The sequence below is a fragment of the Salvelinus sp. IW2-2015 genome, unplaced genomic scaffold (genome assembly GCF_002910315.2).
Source record: "Salvelinus sp. IW2-2015 unplaced genomic scaffold, ASM291031v2 Un_scaffold1418, whole genome shotgun sequence".
Lineage (NCBI taxonomy): Eukaryota > Metazoa > Chordata > Actinopteri > Salmoniformes > Salmonidae > Salvelinus > Salvelinus sp. IW2-2015.
The window spans coordinates 115,010-122,160 of NW_019942894.1; positions in this window are offsets into that span (position 1 = coordinate 115,010).

A 7,151-nucleotide genomic window follows, 5' to 3' on the forward strand; every position below is an offset into this window, starting at 1 on the left:
CGTCTGAAGTCGTACCAATAATGTGCCAACTGCTTCTGTCTGTAGTGTTTCAAACTGTTTGACCTAACAATTAGGAGCTAATACAAACTAATAGGAGCTAATACAAACTAATAGGAGCTAATACAAACTAATAGGAACTAATTACAAAACTAATAGGAGCTAATACAAACTAATAGGAGCTAATACAAACTAATAGGAGCTAATACAAACTAATAGGAACTAATAAAACCTAATAGGAGCTAATACAAACTAATTAGGAGCTAATACAAACTAATAGGAACTAATAAAAAACTAATAGGAGCTAATACAAACTAATAGGAACTAATACAAACTAATAGGAACTAATAGGAACTAATACAAACTAATAGGAGCTAATACAAACTAATAGGAACTAATACAAAACTAATAGGAACTAATAAAAACTAATAGGAGCTAATACAAACTAATGAGGAGCTAATACAAACTAATAGGAGCTAATACAAACTAATAGGAACTAATACAAACTAATAGGAGCTAATACAAACTAATAGGAGCTAATACAAACTAATAGGAACAATTAAAAACTATAGGAGCTAATACAAACTAATAGGAACTAATACAAACTAAATAGGAACTAATACAAAACTAATAGAACTAATACAAACTAATAGGAGCTAATACAAAACTAATAGGAACTAATAACAACTAATGCGAACTAATAGGAACTAATAGGAACTAATAGGAGCTAATACAAACTAATAGGAGCTAATTACAAACAATAGGAGCTAATACAAACTAATAGGAACTAATACAAACTAATAGGAACTAATACAAAGCTAATAAGCTAATAACTATGGAGCTAATACAAACAAATAAGGAAGCTAATATATAAACTAATAGGAGCTAATAACTAATAGGAGCTAATACTAGGAGCTAATACAAACTAATAGGAGCTAATAAAAAACAATGTTTCTAAAATCCCAACAAGTGTCACTGGACTCTGAAGGTAACCCGGGACCGGTTCAAAAATATGGAAGTAGTATGGAAATAGTTTTGTGCCCCAAAAAAACGTTCAATATATATTACATTATCTCCTAGACACATCAAAACCTTGTTTCATATGATTTCTTTTTCGACTGTCGTTTTTGCCATTTCTGAATGTTTACCTGTATTCAATGCGTTTCCACCCCCCCCGGCCTCTCCAGCCTGGGGAGAGAGTGTCAGAGGGACCCCGGTCTCTCCTGCCTGGGGAGAGAGTGTCAGAGGGACCCCGGCCTCTCCTGCCTGGGGAGAGAGTGTCAGAGGGCCCCCGGCCTCTCTGCCTGGGGAGAGAGTGTCAGAAGGGACAGGGAATTAGCTGATTAAAGCAGGTCGTGTGCTGGCTGGTTGTCAGCAGGGAAAGATGGAGAGAGGAGGAGGAGGAGGAGAGAGATTAATGTCTGCTAGTGGGTGGTGTAGTGTTGTTGTACCGTGTCACACTCTTGTCAGAGACTGAGTGAAATGTCTTCATCAATTTGTACCCATTATCATGTCAATAGGCAAACAGGGAGAGAGGGGAGGAGGGAGGAGAGGAGAGAGAGGAGAGGGGAGAGAGGAGGGGGAAGAGGGGATCTGGGATTCTGTGTCACCATCTGCACACACACAACACACACACACACACACCACACAACACACCACACAACACACACACACCACACACACCACACAACACACACACACACACACCACACACACCACACACCACACACACACACACAACACACACACACACACACACACACACACACACAGACAGATAGACACACACACACACCTTTCTGCCCGCCCCTTCCAACCAGAGCCATTTACCGTAAGCAGGCATTTTAATTTCCCTGAAACAGTGTGCCGACAGCTTCATGTTTATAAACAGGAACCCAGTATGTCACAACTCTATGAGACCGCTGCATAGTCTCCTTGTGTCCCACCGTATACATTACAATCCATGACCTTCATATGTTTAACAGCTAAATATTACATCACACCATTTGTTTCTGTCTCTTTAAAAGGGTTAATACCTCTTTGTCAACTGGCAAAATAAACTTGATACCCTAAAGTATGTACTTAAAGGGACGAGGGACCATTTTGGATTAAAATAGTATGTGATCTGCTCTCTACTATTTAAATAAGCATTAGGATGGTTTATATACAGATTATCACGAGAGGGGATTTTAATATAGATTATCACGAGGGATGGTTATATTAGATCAGTTATCACGGTTAGCGTTAGGAGGATGGTATTAGTAGTTATCGGATGGTATTATAATACCGGGAATTAAGTCAGTATCGGGAGTGCGTTTATTAGTCAGTTATCACGAGGGATGGTTTATTAGTCAGTTATCACGAGGGATGGTTTATTAGTCAGTTATCACGAGGGATGGTTTATTAGCACGTTATCACGAGGAGGTGGTTTATTACAGTTATCACGAGGGATGTTATAGTCAGTTATCACGAGGATGGTTTATTAGTTATACTGTTATTGAGTCAGTTTATCACGAGGGATGGTTTATTAGGCAGTTATTCACGCAGGATGGTTTTATTAGTCAGTTATCAACGAGGGATGGTTTATAGTCAGTTATCACGAGGGATGGTTTTTATTAGTCAGTTATCACGAGGGATGGTTTATTAGTCAGTTATCACGAGGGAGGTTTATTAGTCAGTTATCACGGCAGGGATGGTTTATTAGTCATTATCACGAGGGATGGTTATTAGTCAGTTTCACGAGGTGGTTATTAGTCAGTTATCACGAGGGATGGGTTATTACAGTTATCACGAGGGATGGTTTATTAGTCAGTTATCATGAGGGATGGTTTATTAGTCAGGTATCACGAGGGGTGGTTTATTAGTCAGTTATCATGAGGGATGGTTTTTAGTCAGTTATTCACGCAGGGATGGTTTATTAGTCATATACGAGGATGGTTATTAGTTCATTATCACGAGGGGTGGTTTATTACAGTTATCACGAGGGATGGTTTATTAGTCAGTTATCATGAGGGATGGTTTATTAGTCAGGTATCACGAGGGAGGGTTTATTACAGTTATCACGAGGGATGGTTTTATTACAGTTATCACGAGGGATGGTTTATTACAGTTATCACGAGGGATGGTTTATTACAGTTATCACGAGGGATGGTTTTTACAGTCAGCATGAGGGATGGTTTATTAGTCAGTTATCACGAGGGTGGTTTTATTAGTCAGGTATCACGAGGGTGGTTTATTATCAGTTATCACGAGGGGTGGTTATTAGTCAGTTTCATGAGGGATGGTTATAGTCAGTTATCACGAGGATGTTTATTAGTCAGTTATCACGAGATGGTTTTAGTCAGTTATTCATGAGATGGTAAGTCGCATAGGTGTTTATTAGTCAGTTATCATGAGGGATGGTTTATTAGTCAGTACATGAGGGAGGGTTTATTAAAGTCAGCATGAGGGATGGTTTGATTAAAGTCAGCATGAGGATGGTTTATTAAAGTCAGCATGAGGGATGGTTTATTAAAGTCAGCATGAGGGATGGTTTATTAAAGTCACATGAGGGATGGTTTAACTAGATAACTAGGTTATATACATAGAGTCCTCAGTACTAAGTAATGCGAACTTGGCTATTATACCACAGGGTTACCAGTACTGAGTTCCAATGAGTAATGATAACTTGGCTATATACAAGGGGTACCAGTACTGAGTCAATGAGTAATGATAACTTGGCTATATACAAGGGGTACCCAGTACTGAGTCAATGAGTAATGCTAACTTGGCTATATACACCGGGTACCAGTACTGAGTCAATGAGTAATGATAACTTGGCTATATACAAGGGGTACCAGTACTGAGTCAATGAGTAATGCTAACTTGGCTATGTACACAGGGTAACAGTACTGAGTAATGATAACTTGGCTATATACACGGGGTACCAGAACTGAGACAATGTGCAGGGGTACGAGGTAATTGAGGTAGGTATGTACATATAACTAGAAATAAAGTGACTAAGCAACAGGATAGATAATAAACAGTAGCAGCAGTATATGTGATGAGTCAAAAGAGTTAGTACAAAAAAGGGTAAATGCAGATAGTCCGGGTAGCTATTTGGATAACTATTTAACCAACTATTTAGCAGTCTAATGGCTTCTGGTCCTATTGGATACAGACTGGGTGTGTCGGTACCGCTTGAGGTTCGGTAGCAGAGTGAATGACTTGGTGTAGTCTTTTGACCGTTTTTATGGCCTTCTTCTGACACCGCCTGGTATAGAGTTCCTGGTTGGCAGGGAGCTTGGCCCCAGTGATGTACTGGGCCATACTCAACACCCTCTGTAGCGACTTGCGTCCGGATGCTAAGCAATTGCAATACCAAGCGGTATCAAGATGCTCTCAATGGTGCAGCTTTAGAACTTTTTCCGAATCTTAGGGCCCATGCCAAATCTTTTCAGCCTCCTGAGGGGGAAGAAGGGTTGCCGTGTCCTCTTCACAACTGTCTTGGTGTGTGTGGATCATGATAGATCCTTAGTGATGTGGACACCGAGGAACTTGAAGCTCTTGACCCGCTCCACTGCAGTCCCATCGATATGAATGGGGGTGTGCTTGGCCCTCCGTTTCCTGTAATCCACAATCAGCTCCTTTGTCTTGCTGACCTTGAGGCAGAGGTTGTTGTCCCGTCACCACACTGCCAGGTCTCTGACCTCCTCCCTATAGGCTGTCTCATCGTCGTCGATCAGGCCAACCACCGCTGTGTCGTCAGCAAACTTAATGATGGTGTTGGAGTCGTGTGCAGCCACGCAGTCGTGGGTGAACAGGGAGTACAGGAAGGGACTAAGCACGCTCCCATGAGGGGCCCCTATGTGGAGGGTCCGAGTGGCAGCGTTGCCTACCCTCTCAACCTGGGGTCGGCCCATCAGGAAGTCCAGGATGCAGGTGCAGAAGGAGGTGTTCAGTCCCAGCGTCCTTAGTGATGTGCTTGGAGGGCACTATGGTGTTGAATGCTGAGTTGTCGTCAATGGACAGCATTCTCACATAGAGTAGGTGTTCCGACTGTGTCTAGGTTTAATGGATGTGTTCTCAGCGGACATACAATCAGGTCCGAAATTATTGCCACCCTTGATCAAATAAAAAAAAGACTGTATAAAATAAATAATACAAATACTGAGCTATATTGTATTACTATACTGTGTTACTATAGTATACTGTATTACTATACTGTGTTACTATAGTATACTGTATTACTATATTACTATACAACACTGTATTAATATACTATACTGTATTACTATAGTATACTGTATTACTATATTACTATACAATATTAATATACTATACTGTATTACTATACTATACTGTATTACTATACTATGTTGTATTACTATATTACTATACAATACTGTATTAATATACTATACTGTATTACTATACTATGTTGTATTACTATACTGCATGACTATACTATATTGTATTACTATACTATATTGTATTACTATAATATGCTGTATTACTATACTATATTGTATTACTACACATTACATTTACATTTACATTTAAGTCATTTAGCAGACGCTCTTATCCAGAGCGACTTACAAATTGGAAAGTTCATACATATTCATCCTGGTCCCCCCGTGGGAATTGAACCCACAACCCTGGCGTTGCAAGCGCCATGCTCTACCAACTGAGCCACACGGGACCACACCATATTGTATTACTATACAACATTGTAATGCTATACTATACTGCCTTACTATACTATATTGTATTACTATAATATGCTGTATTACTATACTATATTATCCGCTTTTTGCCGCTCATATTACTAATGCACTTATAAAATTACTATAGTTCACTGCTATGTGCTGATATTCAATAATGTAACTTACTATACGTCAATATTATCATGTGCTATCATTAATATTATATCTGATAAATTACCTATACTATATTACTATGATATTACTATATGTTCTAATAATCATGCCTATGACTACAGTATGTTGTATAACTCAAAATCCACTCACTAAGCGGCACAAGTGGCGAAATGGCAGACTTCTATTTTCATGTCCATCCACACATAACGTAACGCGTGGTGTTTTGCTGAAGGCCGCTTATCTGGCACTTTGGATTTGAATGGTGCTACAGGTCAGACGATGAAAATACAGCTTTTGGCCACGCCCGCACAAGTGTGGTTTTTTCGCCCTGAGAAGAACCCATTATCTACCTGTAAAATATGGTGTGTTGGATGCTTTGTTGTTGATGCGGCTAATTTGCTTCCGGCCCATGTCCCTAGGTGGTAGGAACTCAACGGTATCAGGAACTATTACCCTGTACGAGGACAACTTTCAGAACAAACAAAAAAAAGGTGCCTTTGGGCAGTCTTGGTGTCTTTTTTTACTCCATCTTTTATCAAGGGTGCAATAAATGTCAACTTGACTCTGACAGTTCCAAAATTGGCATCTCTGTGTCCCGTAGAGATATATTGCAACTAGTGGCCAACTTTTGTTGTAGCCTAGATGGCGCCCCTGTATACGTGCCACTTAACGATATGGACGCTGCTCAACAAGTAGGTGCACTAAAAGGGATACAAGGTGATTGAAGTATAAGCGTGCAGTATTATGAGCCTGCTCTGGCTGAGGTTTGAGAGGGACTTCTGTCTGTGGTGAGGTCTTATGGGGTAGCCTGCCTCCTGGCTGGTGGTGTGTGAGGAGGACTGACGCATTGTCGGTGAGGGTTTATGGGGTAAGGCCGTCGTCCTGGCTGGGGGTGATAGTGAGGAGGACTGGCTTGGGTGAGGTTTATGGGGCAGCTCTGTCTCCTGGCTGGGGTGGGAGGCAGCTGATGCCTGTGGTGAGGTTTATGGGGTAGGCCTGATCTCCTGCTGGGGTGTTGTGCCATCGTGAGGATACTGCCTTTAGCTGGGGTGATGAGTTGATGTACTTGGTGGGTAGTTGGTACTTGTCTCTTGGCTTGGGGTGTTGGGCAGGAAGACCTATCGGTTGTGGAGGATTTATGGGGTAGCTGCCTCCTGGCTGGCGGTGTTGTGAGGAACTTGATTGTGGTGAGGTTTATGGGGTAAGCCTGCATTCTCGGCTGGCTTGGGGTGTTTGTTGAAGAGGACTGCTCTGTGGTGAGGTTTAATGGGGCTAGCTTGTCTCCTGAGCTGGGGT